Source organism: Astyanax mexicanus, chromosome 4 (assembly GCF_023375975.1).
Source record: "Astyanax mexicanus isolate ESR-SI-001 chromosome 4, AstMex3_surface, whole genome shotgun sequence".
In the NCBI taxonomy this organism is placed as follows: domain Eukaryota; kingdom Metazoa; phylum Chordata; class Actinopteri; order Characiformes; family Acestrorhamphidae; genus Astyanax; species Astyanax mexicanus.
In genome coordinates, this window is record NC_064411.1 from 47,467,026 (window position 1) to 47,484,357 (window position 17,332).

Consider the following 17,332-nt stretch of genomic DNA (forward strand, 5'->3'; position numbering starts at 1 on the left):
CTGTTTGGATCTTGGCATCAGCAGTTTACAGTCAGGTTACAATGGATTTACAGGGAGCAAACTAATAAAAACACAAGCTGAGTAACTCTACTAACTCTAGTTCTAATTGGCTGGCTTTTATTAGGTCATTTTAAAATTGTGACACTGTTGGCGCTATATTTCACCCTGTACATGGTGCGTTGCGATGCTTATTGCTATCTCACACCCTGCCAACAGTCTACTTTCACAACTTCCGCCTGAAGCATTTAAATAGCATCTGAGTTTAGGAATATATATATGCTGATTAGCGTGGTGGTGTGGGAGTGAGGTGTGTTCAGGAGAATTTATGGTGGCAGCAGAAAACACAGGTGCGCAACTGACTGATTAAAACCTGGCAACAGTTAAACAGTCGGATACTCCCGCTCATTACAGACACAAGGAAATGCAGCAGTGCACAAACCCAACTTTTACATCAACAATAAAGAAAATACATTATAAAAAAAACGTTGCTGTTCCCGTAAATGACCTACTCATGCACCTTTACAGTGTGAATTTGCAGCTCTGTTTCTTCTAGTGAGAAGCGTTGTGCTGTTTAAATAGCAATACGCCAATATGTCAGAGCACACCTGGCTCTTAAAGAGTGACTAATTGGTTTATTTCATGTTTATGCCAAAAACAAACCCATGATTAATTAGGAGAATTAGTACATGCCTTTTGTGTGTTTCGAGTCGTGCAAGGTGTACTTTTTTTAGTAGTTACAATTCCAAAAACTCACCTATAGATCACTAAAATAAGACCCCAAAAACTGTGTCACACTCTGACCCATTAATTTGGTGACCATTACTCCCCTAATAGCACCATCATCCAGCACTGAGATTAGATTAGGATTAGATATTTTATGCATTTTTTAGTTAAAATTGCTATAATTTAAGCCTTCACTGAATCCACACTGCTGGTGTGCATTCACCACGTGTACTATGCGCTGTAGTGAGTTAACGGCTGCAGGTATTTGACAGCTGCATGTAAATCATATTTAAGGTGAAGGTCAGGTCAGGCTGGAACGCTCCTATGAGGCCCTCTGCTGGAAAATATATGAAATATATCATCTATTTAAAAAAGAACAAGAGGAGAAAGAATGTAGAGGGAAGAGATCAGCTGGTGTCTGCTCTTACTCTTACTCATTCTGCTGACCAGCACAGGACTTTTCCCCCTTCTTTTACTGAAGTGATGATTCAGTGGGTTAAAAGTCACTGAGTTTCTTCCCTGATGGCAGTTTTTTCCCTGAGTTGCAGAATATACATTTTTTGCTTCTGGCAGAATTTTCAGTGGGTGGTCAACAGCCTGTATTAATCACCATATTCCATAACTGGATATATCCTGATCGCCTTCCTGATTGTGTTCTAGGCTTTGAAGATGATTAGATGTATTGTTGCCATATTTCCTCATATTTCCTTTTTTCCTAAGATAGGATTTTATTGATGATTTTTGAGGTGTTGTGTAACAAAAATATTCATATTTTAGTTTTCTGGGTATACTGGGATATACTGTAAATGGTTGGTTTTCTTTTGATTGGCTGCCCTGTGTTATGTGCAGTATTAAGTAGTCTTTATGAGTGCTGTTTGAATAGGAGGGGATAAACTAATATAGGCTGAATTTAGGGGGCTATATGTAAATGTGTATTTTTGTGCGACATTACAAAAGTACAAGGCTATTTTACAGCTTATTTTATATATGAACTGTGCAGACCGGAGGGTGAGATTGAAATGAAGTAAATCTTATAACTAACTCTCACTGTCTTTACAAACTTTTACAAGCCTAAAGTGCTTTGTTAAAATATATATATTTTTTCATGATAACCACAGAATATTGTTGTGATTAATTCAATTAATGTTATTAATCAATTGAAAATCACTAATATGTCCAATATATACAGCTCCAGAAAAAAAATAAGACACCTTTAAAAATTATCAAAGTTTCTTTGATTTCACCAATAATAATTTATAATTAAGTGGAAGATGCACTGACAAAAATTAAAAGACGACTTCAGTTTCTGAATCAGTTTCTCTGATTTTGCTATTTATAGGTATATATTTGAGTAAAATGAACATTGCTGTTTTATTCTATGAACTAAAGACAACATTTCTCCCAAATTGCAAACAAAAATATAGTCATTTAGAGCATTTATTTGCAGAAAATGAGAAATGACAAAAAAGATGCAGAGCTTTCAGACCTCAAATAATGCAAAGAAAACAAGTTCATATTCATGAAATGTTTCAGAAATCAATGTTTGGTGGAATAACCCTGGTTTTTAATCACAGTTTTCATGCATCGTGGCATGTTCTCCTCCACCAGTCTTACAGACTGCTTTTGGATAACTTTATACTTTACTCCTGGTGCAAACATTCAAGCAGTTCAGCTTGGTTTGATGGATTGTGATCATCCTGTATATATTAGATTAACGCATTGTTATTTTCTTTTGTTACATTATTGACTTCCCACAGTATTTTAGCCTAAATATTCTCTCTTATCTCTGTAAGTTTTGCATGTCACTAAGAATGTCCTTATATCTGGTAGAGCTGTAGACTAAAGACAGAACCTGCTTTCAGAGTTTATAGCCTCAGCTCTGGTCCATAAACTGGCCATGGTATCTCCTCTGGTTGACCTGCTTCTCTCCCCCTCAGAAGAGCAGTGATGGGAATAGCAGTGACGTTCAGTAGATATGTAGGCTGTTATTACGGTAGGCTGCATGTGAGTTGCAGAGTGTACTGCAGTGTTTTGACATGGTTGAGTTGAGCTAAGGCAGACACTGGGACTTTCCCTAATGAACTCCACGGCCAAACACACTCGTTCCCGTAATAACTTGGCCTCAGAAGCTGAACTTTTGGATTGGGCCTAATGAGTCTGGATAGAGTCAAGCTGCAGATGAGTTGGTTAGGATTAAAAGTTTTACTAAGTCGGGTTCGCTTCCTGGCGCTCCGACAAAATTAACCGTGTTTAATATTATCGTATGTCTTTAGACTTGGCTCATGCAATTAGTGACATGAACAATGTCAACAACCAATAGGAGAAGAGCTATGGGAAGAGGCAAGACAATATTTTATTTGAAGCGATTTAAAAAAGAAAGCATTTTGCAGTTAATATGTCTTAAATGGTTCTTATTTTAATATGTACAGTATTTTAAACAGGTAGCACTTTAAAGTCATTATATTTAAAGTTATTTTAAAGTTATTTTGCACCAGTTTTGTATTTTTGATACAAACAAGTTTAATAAATGCACATTTTGCAAGAATGATGTTCTTTATTACATGATATCTATCTAAAACAAAGGCAAATGTGTAGCAGTGAAACTTTGTGATTCTTTGCTATACAATCTTGTTATACAAAGTTGTAGCAAAAAAAGAGAGGGGAAGAAGCTTATAGGCAGAGTTAAACACAAAATGTATCATGTTAAAAAATATTAACTAACAGTGTGGCAGAAAAATAAACTGTCGATGAGGAGAAAAGTTGTGAGTCTCTGATAAATCACAGTATTGATAAGCACATTATTTGTAACTAAGTATTTAATATGTATTGTACGTAAACTCCACCAGAAGCATGATGGGAAATAAGCTCAGAAGAATCTAGTTGCAGTCTTGAAAATAGTGACCCCCAGCCTTTGCAAAATCTTAGACTAAAAAGTCTGTGACTAGTCTTTAGAGATGAGAGGGTGTCAGACTTTAGTGAGCAGCTGTATCAGAAAATTTGAAAGTTGTGAAGGTTGTAATATATTGTCTCCTGGTTTAGTTAGGCCTGAGTGTATCCAGTGTCCAGTGTGTTGGATTGTTTTTATGACCTGATGACCCCAGACCCAGTTCTTTCATAGACGTTGCTTCCTCTAAAAAAGCTGAGTGAAGACAAAGTAAAGAGCGATGATCTGCAACACGTCCGCTTTCACTTCAGCACATAAAAGCCACAAACATTCTTGACAAAATGTGCTAAGAGCTTTAGCTTGTGACTGGACTGTTTCCAAATGCTGCAACCTCATGAACAAATTTGGCAGCGATGCCTATAAAACCCTGTATCTCCACCCAGCGTGTTTAGATTTGTTTTTAGCATCATGTGCGTAGCATGTTTGCATCTGTTAGTGCGGTACATGGAGAAAAGGGTTCCACAGTGTGGTCAGAGTAAGGGAGTACCACATGAGTAGTCTTTCATTAGTGGGAGATATATATGCACATATACCATTGCAGAGAATAGCATGGGTGGTTAGACGGTCTGAACATTAGGGGTGAGAGAGGCAGTGCAGAAAAGAGGGTTTATGGATCCCACTGTGAAACAGAAGGCAAAGCCCTCAAATCCCACCACAGGCTGCACTGGTTGATCTTAATTAATGTGTGTCTGTGTTTGTGTCTGTGTCTGTGTGTGTGTAAGAGAGAGAGATGTAGTGGAATGTGTTTGCATTACCATAATCCATAATAAATAATACATAAAATATAGCATGTATCATATTTTTAGTCATAATGTCTTTTTCTATGGACAATTCTAGGCTTCATTTAAGTCTGATATTTTAATTTAAAATGCCTTGCCATGAGCATGATGGTCAGTGTAAAACCTTACTCACAACACTTCTCAATTTATATAGATGTAGATTGTGACTGTATATGAATCTTAAGTTCATATACATTACCATTGTTTTTCCTTATTTAAAAATGTTCTACAATGTAGATTAATAATAAAGTCACCCAAACTATGAGGCAAAACATATAAAAAAATATTTATTAAACATAAAAGTGTGAAACAAACCAGAATATGTTTTATATTTTAGATTCTTCTAAGTGGGGCACCTCTTGCTTGGATGACCGTTTTGAACATCTTGGCTGGATTTTTTGGAGCTTTATGAGGTAGAGTCACCTGTAATTCAGGTTTTCAGTTAACAGCTGTGCTGAACTCGTCAAGAGTTATTTGCTTAAATATTTTGAGTCTTAATGTGTTTGAGAGCATCAGTTGTAAAGTTGTGAAGAGGTAGAGTTGGTATATAGTGAATAGCTCTATTTGTGTAATGTTCTAATCCAAATTATAGCAAGAACTACTCAAGTAGGTAAAGAAAAAATATTTTAATGAATGTCAGTCAATCCAAAACAAATTAAGAACTTTGAATGTATCATTAAGTGCAGTCACAAAGACCATCAAAAAATGTTATGATGAAACAGGCACTCATCAGGACTACCTCAGGAAAGAAAGAACAATAGCTACCTCTGTTGTACAGGATGAGTTCATCAGAGTTACCAGCTTCAGAAACTGCAAATTAACAGCTCACCAGATAAGAGCCATCTTAAGGCTTCATCGAGTATTTTGAATTGTTTTATACTTTTAAGTTACTACATGACTACATAAACATGATATACAACTCTGGAAAAAAATGAGACCACCTAAAAATAATGAGTTTCTTTGATTTTACCAAACTGAAAACCTCTGGAATATAATCAAGAGGAAGATAGATGATCACCATCAAACCAAGCTGAACTGCTTGAATTTTTGCATCAGGAGTGGCATAAAGTTATCCAAAAGCAGTGTGTAAGACTGGTGGAGGAGAGCATGCCAATATGCATGAAAACTGTGATTAAAAACCAATGATATACCACCAAATATTAATTTCTTTGAATGCTCTAAATGACACTATTTATATTTGGAATTTGGTAGAAATGTTGTCTGTAGTTCAGAGAAACTGATTCAGAAACTAAACTGTATATATATACAAACAGTATATTCTGTTTTAGCTGCTGTCTATTGGGTGTAGTAAAGTACGTCAAATCTCAGGAGCGTAGTTTCGTTTCCCACCTATTTTCAGCCCAGTCCCGCCCACCATTGCTGTGATTGGCTAGAAGTCAATATTCGCAAGTAGTCCGTTGTTGCTGTTGGTCATATCCTGCTGCGAAAATTAACAGCATAGCCAATCACCGCGCAGGGGGGCGGGGCTCTGCTGAAAACCGGTGGAGGAGCTGCGAGCGCCGCCTTCCAGAGTCCAGTGCGGACTGAACGCTGAGCCTCTCCGCTCTCAGCAGCTCCTCCACCGGGGAATACAGCGGCTGTCAGCCCGCAGAGAGCACACGGCGCGGTCGGTAAGATCCGGGGTTTGTGTGTTGGCTGTTTGGGAAGGCTTCAGGGTGTAATTAAGGCGTGTTTAGTGAGGGTATTAGCCTGTGGCGGTGTTTTTAATGCTGCTGCTGTTGCTGTTGCTGTTTACCTCTAAACCCAGGCATGGGTGAAGGTGGTGGAGTGGAGTGTTGGTTAGTTAGCTTAAGCTACGCTAGCTGGAGGCTTTGGTGAGATTGTCTGTAAACGTGGCTGTTTTAGCTGTGAATGGTGTTTATTAAGAAGAGTGGCGGCTGTGCTGTTGTTAGTTATTATATCTCGGCTCTGGTTTGAGTGTGATATAGTAAGAAATTCGTGGTTAGACAGCAGCGTGTATGTACAGTTAATGTGGGCGGGCTGGCTGAACCAGGCGCTGGGTTCAGATCTGACACCGCTCCGCTGCTGCCCACGCTGGAGCTCATCCAGCAGATTGTGTTTTATTAGCTATTTTTTAATGTAGTGATTCAGTCCAGGAGTTTAGGGGTGGTTTAAACTAATACAATAGCCTGTTTCTCCCTTTGGATTTATAATATAAGTGCTCTTTAACCGAACAGTGCAATTTGCTTGTTGTAAGTCTTCCAAATTCAACTTATTTTTGATCTTTTTTTAACTCTGAATCTAATAACATATACAGCTCTGTATTTTTACCAAATTAAAAACCTCTGGAATATAATAAAAGGAAGGCTGGATGGATCACAAGCCATCAAACCAAGCTGAACTGCTTGAATTTGTGCACCAGGAGTGTAAAGCATAAAAGTTATCCAAAAGCAGTGTGTAAGACTGGTGGAGGAGAACATGCCAAGGTGCATGAAAACTGTGATTAAAACCAGGGTTATTCCACCAAAATATTGATTTCTGGACTCTTAAAACTTGAACTATGATTATGAACTTGTTTTGCTTGCATTATTTGAGGTCTGAAAGCTCTGTATCTTTTTGTTATTTCAGACATTTCTCATTTTCTGACAATATTTTTATTTAGAATTTGGGAGAAATGTTGTCTATAGTTTCTAAAATAAAACAACTATGTTCATTTTACTCAGACATATACCTATAAATAGTAGAGAAAAAAATCCATGAACTGATTCAGAAACTAAAGTGGTCTCTTAATTCTTTCCATGTTCCATGTATGTTCAATGTAATTGCGGGCACCTTTCCACCCAGCCAGCTCCACAAAGATTCCTAGGAGTGTGAGAATGAACTTGGCCTTGTGGGGCAGCAGACAGTGCTGGGAATGGAGTCAGGAGTGATTTAGTGATTAGGATGGAGCATAAGTCTTTAAGCAGGTTTAACCCGCCTGTACCTTTTGTTCGCAAGCCGAGCCTAGTCAGACTTCTTCAGCTCTTCATACAGCTGAACAAGTCTTTATTCTAGATCCACTACTTTTCTTCGCCAGCTGCTTGAAATGTTTTTTCTTGAATGCTATGGTACTTTCTAATGGAGAGGGTAAGAGTTTTTGACTGTTTAGCTCCAGCTTGTCAACAATGTAGTCTGAAGCCATTTTCCTAACGCACTCTTCACCTGTATAGCATCTTGGGTGTATGCCATGAACAGTATTGTGTATATTAGGGATAGGGCTGCATGATATTGCAAAAAGAAAACCCAATATTGCAATTAATATTTAATAATACACATTTTTTTATTTAGGCCTTCGATGATAAATACTAGTAGACTCAGGGTTTCCCTTAGAGAAACTATTAGGCAAGAGGGTGCATTTGTTGACTAGAGGGGAGTGAGATCTTTTATTAGCATCTTCCCCACATATTACCAAAATAATGTTGGCAGAGCAAGAGGTGATAGATGGTGTTGTAACATACAGCTTTGGAAAAAATTAAGAGACCACTTCAGTTTCTGAATCAGTTTCTCTGATTTTGCTATTTATAGGTAGATGTTTGAGTAAAATGAACATTGTTGTTTTATTCAATAAACTACGGACAACATTTCTCTCATTTATTTGCAGAAAATATGAAATGGCTGAAAGAACAAAAAAGAAGCAGAGTTTTCAAACCTCAAATAATGCAAAGAAAACGAGTTCATATTCATGTTCAAGTTTTAAGAGTTCAGAAATTAATATGTGGTGGAATTACTAGTTTTTTTAATCACAGTTTTCATGCATTTTAGCATGTTCTCCTCCACCAGTCTTACACACTGCTTTTGGATAACTTTACGCCACTCCTGGTGCAAAAATTCAAGCAGTTCAGTTTGGTTTGATGGCTTGTGATCATCCATCTTCCTCTTGATTATATTCCAGAGGTTTTCAATTAGGTAAAATCAAAGAAACTCATTATTTTTAAGGGGTCTCTTATTTTTTCCACTGCTGTGTTTAACAACAGAAGTCAAGGAGGCTGCACTAACTATAAATCTTTGTGTAAAATGCTTCGATTTGTCGTATGATGTGTGGACATGACTTCAACAGTTTTTGAGGTCTAGTGAAAGTATTGTTCAGTACCAGTTTGTAGGTATGTCCCCATCAGTTGTTGACTGTTATTTTCATAACAACCTCTTGACCTCTTCTCCACCACAATTTGCATAGGACTCCCCTTTGACATGAGTCATGCTCAGCAGATGTAGTACAGATAAGCTGGCCTATATTTACTGCAGGTGCACGGTGGAGGTCATTTCAGGGGTCAGGTCTGTTTTGTAAACCCGTTTTGATTGACAGGTGTGCTGCACAGCAGGTGAGACATGGCACCAGCATTGGGCTTGGGCTGCAGTAGGACAAATAATGTACTTTTTTTCACTTGTTCTTGTTAAATATGTCATTTGTTTTACCACTGATTAACTACAGTAATGTCTCAGTAATCTTTACCAGTGCTACTCTTCTAATCATTAAATTCAGAAGAGCTATGTTTGTCTCATATTTTACTACCTCAGCAGTGCTATACAGACCTTGAATTTACATCAGCAGTGCTATTATGATCATGTGTTTTCTTCACCAGTGCTATTTTAAGCCATACATTTATCTACGTAGTGTTATTTGAGTCACAGATTTAGCTACCTCAGCAATGTAATTTTAGTCATATTTACCTCAGCAGTGCTATTGTAGCCATACAATTACTTATGCATTGCTGTTTTATTCACATATTTATATATATATTATTTACACATATTAACACATATTTCACATATTTTTGCGTCAGCAGTGTAATTTTGATCATATATTTATCTTAGCTGTGCTGTTTGTCATATGTTTAATTGGACATTGCTATTTTACTTTAAAATTGCACTGCTGAGGTGCATTAATGTCATGTTTACCTCAACAGTATTATTTTTGTCATAAATTTACCCAAACAGTGCTCTTCTAGTCACACATCTGACAACCTCAGCAGTGCTATTTTAGTCGCTTATTTACCCCAGCAGTGCCATTTAAGCCATTTTTTTGGTAAACAAACCAATGCTGATACTAAGTTATCTATCTAACATTACTATTCTAGTCTTGTAGAGCTCAGGTGGCATGAACACTTTTATAGCTCACATTAAAGGTTGCAGTGCTGTGCTTGTATACTCTGTGTGCAGTGTTTTACCACCCAGCCTATAAAACCTGTGCTTTCTGTGTATAAGTCAGCAGGTTGCATAAGACAAAGGCTAAAGAGTGTCCTGCCTCAGCATCTCAGCATATGGGGGTTTCTTGATTTCCTGCTGTAATCAGCAGCTGGCTGACTCAAACCTCTGCCCACTCACTCAGCAGTGCAGGGCCTTCTGTTCCCACTGTGGTGCTGTACCCCACCACGTCCATTTCCTCATCTGTGTGTGTGTGGCAGGATGGCAGGATTGCAGGACTGCAGGACCAGCTCTCAGGAGGCTCCTGATCGCTCAGTTTACCCAGATCAGACTCAGCTGGTGGTGGGAGGGGAGTGATCTGAATGCTGCATGGTCTTGATTGAGCTAATTGTGATTGATCAGCCTGAACTAGCAGTAAAGTGGCAGAGCAGCTGTGATACTGATTAGTTATTTTTTTTTGCTTTCCTTTCTAAAGTTTGGGTCATTTTTTAGCTTTAGTTATTTTTGATAGATAAAATGATAGAAACAGCTGAATTTGGGATTAAAATGTCATAAAAGTGCCCAGAAGATTTTTAATAAATTACATATTCACTTACTTTAGTAATCTGGAGTGTTTGGGCACTTTTGAAGACACATTTTTTGAGACATACTGTTTGAGTGAGTCTCTTACCCTTCCTGTCCTATTATGTTTTTGTCCCCAGCACTTAGTGCAGTGCTTTTACAAAGGAATGAATTAATGATTGTTAACACAGGAATTTGGAGTCGACAGATTTTTTATCATAAATATTATAGGTTGTATTGACTAATTCTTGCAGCCCTGTTGTAGAATTGATGTGTGTGCTGGTGTTTGGCTTGTTTTCCTGTATTTGTAATGAACAGCAGTTTGCCCAATAGGCTTTAATGTTCTGTACATTCAGTCTCAGTTTCAATGTGTCACAAAAGAGCTGCTGTTCTGCCCTGTATCACTTCTCTAAATTTAGAGGATACACTCACACGTGAGCACACTCACACTCACACTACCATCTCATTTCTTTTATATATACTTTTTTATATATATATATATATATATATATATATATATATATATATATATATATATATATATATATATATATATATATATATATATATATATATATATAAAGCAGTGTGAAGAGCGCAGATGGCCTCAGCCTGTCTCTCCCTCCCCCAGTCCCTCACTGCTCTGAGTTTAACGGTGTGGATTTCAGGGCAAAGTGGCAGAAAATTACCACAGTAAAGCGTAAAGCTGACAGATGTCCGGGTGTATATTTGACCTGGGGGAACTGTGGCCTATTGTCACTAATTTTACAGTGGTCAGCATTCTTCCAGGAGTTATCTTCATGGTGATGAGCTAATGGACACACATCACTACATAAAATACGGAGTATTTGATCTTTGTAGGAAATGTTTTTCCCTGTTAACCTACTGTCCTGTGTGCATTAGTTGATCTAACAGCAGGGTTGAGTGTAAAAGCTACTGAATAATTCATAGTGGATACTGGATGAAGTATTGTCAAGATAAGATACTGTTGAATTCATAGTAGTTACTGATTTAATAGTTTAGATACTGAAGAATTCACATGCATACTGAATAATTGACCATGGGCACTGATTAAATCATAGTGGATACTGAATAGTTCCTAGTGGATAATAAATAATTCATAGCAGATACAAAATAATTCAGAGTAGATGCTGAGTATTTATAACAGTTACTGAATAGTTCCTAATGGACACTTAATTATTTTTAGTAGATAGAAGAATAGTAGTTACTGAATGATTTATATTGTATACTTCCAAATTAAAAGTATATGAGTGAATCATTTATAGCAAATACTATATAATTCAGATTAAGTATTGTTTTTATTTTTACTATATTCTGAAATATCCATTGCAGCATGCTTAAGAATATGTGGATGACACTGACTAATTCATAGTGGATTCTGAATAGCTTATAGTGGATGCTGAAGAATTCACAGTTTGCATTAAATATTAAGTGGATACTGAATACTAAAAATATATTGAAAATCTATTTTTATAAGGTGTTAAAGTGTCATCACTGCTATGCTGTGAGACAAATCATTAAGAATAGTTTTATTTTTGGTTTCCTGCTTTTTTTTTAAAGATACTTTACACAATATTCATCATGATGGAACAATGTGTTGCTATAACAACAGTGGGTTTCCACAACAACCCACTGCAGTTGCTGTGGTAGCTGGTGTCGGCTCTGTCTCCATTATCATAAGTGGATGAATCTTCTAGGAACAAATGGTCAGACTGTATACTGATGCTCTTTCTCTTTTACATGAAAAAAGTCAGTGGATTGAGTCTAGTTTACATGATTGACTTCATTTTTAAATAGAATGCTAAAAAAGAAATGAACATCCAGCTATACTCTTAAAAAAGGTAGTTTTGTAATAAGCAATACACTACCTTTGTATTTATAAAAAAACATGTTTGTTGAAGAGATGTGTGGGTGTGAATACACTAGGTGAAGGTACTTATAAGACCTTTAAAAGAGGTGGTTCTTTTTTGCAATTGCTTCAGGGATGGTCATGCCAGGACACTGATACCATTAATTACAATATTTTTTTCCTTGTAACTCAAGAATGTTACTGCTTTTAATATAAATTAGAAATATCTTAGGAACTGCTGCTCTAAGAGTGTATCTGAGTCAGTATGTCTGTAAAATGTTAATCAGGCCTTGAAGACTGACCTCATCTCTGGCCGTGAAAGCATGCTCTCTGACGTGCTCTGTAAGATTATGTCTCTCTCTGAATTATGTTAACACTGAACAGTAAGAGCGTGAGCTGGACGTGGAGTCAGTTGGAGTCATGCCTCTCGCTCCGTGTTCAGGCCCTATGGTTCAGTTTGACCTAGTTGAGATGTGTTGCGCTTGCAGACTGAATGGGATTTGGCTTCTCCTCCAGCTCTTTTCTGCATGAACTGCTGCATCACCACTGCTTTCACACTGCCCAGCTCTGAGATCAGACTCACAGCTGCTGAACAGCCCATGGCCTCTGACTATCTCACCTCTTCTAAAGGGAGGACTGAGAACAGTGCAGCTGCTTGCTTTCACCTAATATCACTGCTGGGCTGTGTGTAGATGGTAGGGGTTTGATTGTATTGTATCATATCAAAGCGTGACATCAAATATCAGAATATTTATTGAAATTTCCTAAGACTCGCATCTTAGGCCCTTACTAAAGTTATTTCTTCATTAATCCATGTGGTTTGGTGCTTAACAAATGAATAGGATAAACCTCTGGTGAAGAATACTGGTGTTGAAATTCATAAATCCATGATTCTTGTTATTTGCTTATTTAGGAGTATTTTATTCTCTTCAGTAACAAAGATGCTGCAAAGTATGGTAGGGAATTGTCTTGTGATGTATCAAGAATCACAGAATCACAGTATTGTGATATCATTGTTATCATGCTCAACATATTGTGATAAACTTTTTGTGATTCCTAACTAGAGCTTAGATTCTCAGCTTGTAAATTGTAAATTATGTTGTTGTTCTTGGTCTATTTCAGTTTAATGAGTGTGCAGTGTTTAGGAAAAAATATATATATTTTGTTTTAAAAATCTTTTATTTTCTTAGGCATTGTTAATTATATTACAGTAGACAGGGAGGTTGGTTCTTAATAATCATTGTTCTTAAATAATAGGTCTATGCTTCTTCAGTGTTGCAATGTTAATTAACATCATTCAGAACAGATTTTGCTTATATAAACAGCCCAAAATATTTTAAAAGCTCAGTTTTAATGCTCTACTTACTTAAAAATGTGGGTTTCGCTCGGGCTCAAAAGGACAGTGTATGGGTTGGGTCGGGCTCGGGCAGAAGGTTTACGAGCTCGGGCCGGATTAGGCTGGAATTTTTGGGCCCAATCTTAGCTCTATTCCTGACCCTAGTAAATAAGAGGCTGGTTTCATTTTTGTCCAATGAATCTTAAAGCTCAAAATAGTAAAAAATCTAAATTTTGGGGGTTATTATATTTTTTTATTTGAGTTCTTGCTAGACATTGACATTTCAGAATAGAACTTGGCTTTTTGTTGGCTTTGTTGTTGATCACACCTAAGTCTTTTAGTCTTGAAGCAATTATCATTCAAGATGGCATTAAATGCATTTATTGAGTACTTAAGTTATTCTTTGATGTGTAAAGTGTAAGTACATTACATTGATTAGGGTGATAAATGCTCAGATTCAGTTTTACAACGTTCTTTACCATCCTGTTATTTTACCTCAGAACAAAACACACTAATTTATATTTTACAGAAGTTTTATTTATTTATTTATTTGATTCAACAGTGCAACAAGAACTTTGTGTAAGCTTTTCTTACTGTATCTTACTGGGCAGTGTTGCTGTCTTCTCTGAGTACTTTCGGTGCCCAGTTGGCATGTTTTCTATAGAGTTTTGTAGTAGGGTCTTGTTGGGTTAGCTTCACTTCTTCTTGTCTTTGCCAGCCCTTGTGGTTCTCCACTTTGCAGTTGGGCAGGTGCCTTCAGCAGTCTTTCAATTGGTTGATTCTCATCCAAACAGAGTTTTAGATTGTTGATTGGTGTTGGCTTCCAGAAATTTTAGCATTGCCTTCAAATTCTTCCAAATTAGCTTTTATACCTAGCTGTGAAAGACTTTCTCTCTTTGACCAGATTTATGTAAGTTTAAGTCAAGATTGTTTCTAGGTTAGGCTAGATGATCGATTAATATTTATTTTTTAATTGACATAATTAATGAATTTCCTAATAGTAATGTCCCAAACACTCATTTTCCAAATATGCTAAGATAAATGCAGTTTTCGTTTGGTGTTTAAAAAGTTTAATGACGATAAGCTTATAACAATAAAATAATGTTGGTCAGATGATGTATGATGTATTTCTTGAACTCCAGAAGAGCAGATTGTGTAGGTGGTTCTGGAGTACTGCTCCAAAATGTCTAGGTTTTAACCATAGATAACCTCATCGTCTGATTTGAAAGGCGCTGGGCAGACGGAGGAGTTCTGTAGTTGCCGTTAGTAGCCGTTAAACATCCTGTGACCTGCTGGGAGTTTCACATACTTGGCCTGCTGTTGAGGTTCTGAATGTGATCCTGGAGCTGCTGTGTTCTGGTGTTCCTGGGAAAGCTGCGGGTTCTGTCCCCACTACTCATGCCCATGTGCTGCCCTAGACACACACTCTCCTGTGTAAACACTGAGCTAAAATTAGCCTGAGTGAGTGTGTGCATATATGTGTGAGTGTGTGTGTGTTTGTTAGTGTGTGTATTTGAGAGAGAGAGAGAGAGAGAGAGTGCAACTGAGGAAGGCTGTGTAGAAGCGGGAATCATCCATTCTGCATTCTGACTCCGTCCTCGCCAACAGGAAGAACTCTGTGCTGAATCTGAGCTGGAGGTTTTTTTATAATAACAGCCTGTTTACTTTAATAGCAAGTGCAGTTTCAGAATTCTGAAATTACAGTGTGTCAAAACATTAAATACTTTTATCATTTTATCATATTTTTATATATATTTTTAATCTTTTTGCTATAATGTGAATCTGGCCATTTTAAATAATATTTTGTCAGAATTATCATGTTGAATAGACCAATGTACTTGCTTCAGAATTACTTGTAATATATTACAAGTAAAATATATATATATTAGTATTATAATATATTGGTGTTGTGGATGGCAGAATATTGATGCTGAAAAAAATAATCTATATAGTTCTTAAATAGGGTTCTATGACCTTTTTGTTGCTCCGTAGAAGCAAATAGGTGTTTCATAATAAAGTAAATCAATTTAAACAAATGAAGAAATACACTCAATAACATAAAAGTCATGGGGTAGCAGTATGTGGATTATGCAGGAAGTGTGACCTCAGGGTATGGCCTGAAAACACCCACACCTGTATAAGTTGAGGTGCTATCATGTGAGTGAAGTTGAACACTGTCCTGCTTGCTCATGGCAAGGTTACACTTATTTATGAACCTAAATACCAGGTCAACTGGGAAATATTTAAAACTATATCTTTGATAGTGTATATGGGTTTATTAGCATTAGGGGTGGGTGATATGGCCCTAAAATAATATAATGATATTTCATGGTATTTTTGCGATAGAAATACTCGAGGCGATATTACAAAACATTGAATTGAAAAAATATTTTAAGAATACATTACTTCAAGAAAATGAAATTTTTATTTTTTAATTTTATTACTGCATACAATATGACACGGCACACCCCTAACTGAGTTATTAAAATATACAAGAATTTTATCAGATTTGTAACAGAAGTTAATGAATCAGAATGTCATGACACTAATAATGCATTCCAAATATCTCCATATATCCAGGACTAATGTAAAATAAATGATACTGGACAGATATAATCTGTTTCTAGAAGACATATAATAAGAAATGAGAACCGCATTAATTTTTTCTTTTTTTTTTTTTTTGCCAAAAACAGCAAAAAAGTAGTTACCTGATGTGATAATTAGAGGTGGGTGATATGGCACAATATTTCAGAGTATAATTTTTTTCACAATATTTAAAAATGTTGATATTACGTACGGGTACGATATGGTGCATAATTAATATAGAATTGTTTGCTTAATTGTAGTATTGAATCAGATCCATATATTTAATATTTTGTTCATCTGTAATGTAGTATAGAAATAAAATGTTTAATTCAATAAATGATGCTACACTAGTTTCCCCAGAATTGCTGCTAGTGTTCCCGGTGTGTATAGCAGTCTGTTTGTTAGGCTGTTTGAAGAGACGTGCTTCTCCTGAGCGAATAGTTCCACTGTAATTGAACCACGTCTTGTATAAATATTTGCCAGTGCTCAGAGCATGTCCCGCAGATTCACCCCGTTTCTACCACCTTAAAAATGCCTTATTTGTTAAGACGGCCGCAGTTTGTTTGCAGGTTGGAGGAGAATGTGATAGATAGCTCTCCCTGCAGCGCCGCAGTGTTTGTCAGAAATGTGCAGTGTTGTGTCTCAGGAGCTCAGAAAGAGAGGATGACGACTTGGGGTGAAAAGTTCAGAGCTGTGTAATGCTTTGGCTCTTATTTAACCCTGCACTGAATCTAATGCACTCTAAATGCAACTGCTGTGCTTTTAGAGTGATCTTAACTAGGTGTTTACTTCAAGAAAAGGTAGTGTCAATCAAAATTTCAGTCCAATTGATGTAAATCCAGGTTTTTAGCAATGCTTTGTAGTATTTTCCAGCTTTATGCATCTTGTCTGGAATTTTTTTTTTGCTTCAAATAATGCAACACTGAACACTGATTGATTTTTTTTTTTCCTGAGATTAACTAAATTACCAGTAACCAGGCTTGGTTTATTGAGTACCTGTGAAATCCATTTTCCACTGTGTGTTATCTTTTTTTTTTTTATTTGCCTAAGAAAAATTTATTAACACACAACAGTTCACTGACTTTTTCTAGCCTGCTTTTTGGTTGATGTTTATTCAGTGTGTTTTTGCATTATTGTGACTTGGATAACAGGCCACATTTTGTTAGATATTAAAGCAGAAACCCAGGCAATTTTGGTCATGATGTGCTCAGAAAAACATATTGGGCCTTACTGACCAACCGCTCTTAAAAAGAAAAAGTCTCTTTCAAAGTAGTTCTCTTTCAAGCATTCGTTTCGGTGTCTCACTATGGGATACGCCCCTTCCGCGTATGCCTCAGAAGCTCTATTCCACTACGCCAGCCAATGAGGCTGGCTGACAGCTGTGACGCTCG

The 17,332-nt window shown here is 36.8% G+C and overlaps 1 protein-coding gene across 14 annotated transcripts in view; it reads left to right on the top strand.

The window, feature by feature from the left end:
* epb41l3b (erythrocyte membrane protein band 4.1-like 3b) overlaps window positions 1-17,332 on the top strand; it is a 73,276-nt gene that overhangs the window by 11,676 nt on the left and 44,268 nt on the right. For 8 of the 14 annotated variants that reach the window (XM_049478837.1, XM_049478845.1, XM_049478842.1 and 5 more), the window contains exon 1: window positions 5,959-6,077. The exons of 3 other annotated variants lie outside the window; for them this stretch is intronic. The gene's annotated coding sequence lies outside the window, so the exon portion shown is untranslated. Of the gene's footprint in view, window positions 1-5,958; window positions 6,078-17,332 lie in introns of those variants that run through there. 3 more of the 14 variants (XM_049478849.1, XM_049478850.1, XM_049478851.1) reach the window with 2 other exon arrangements.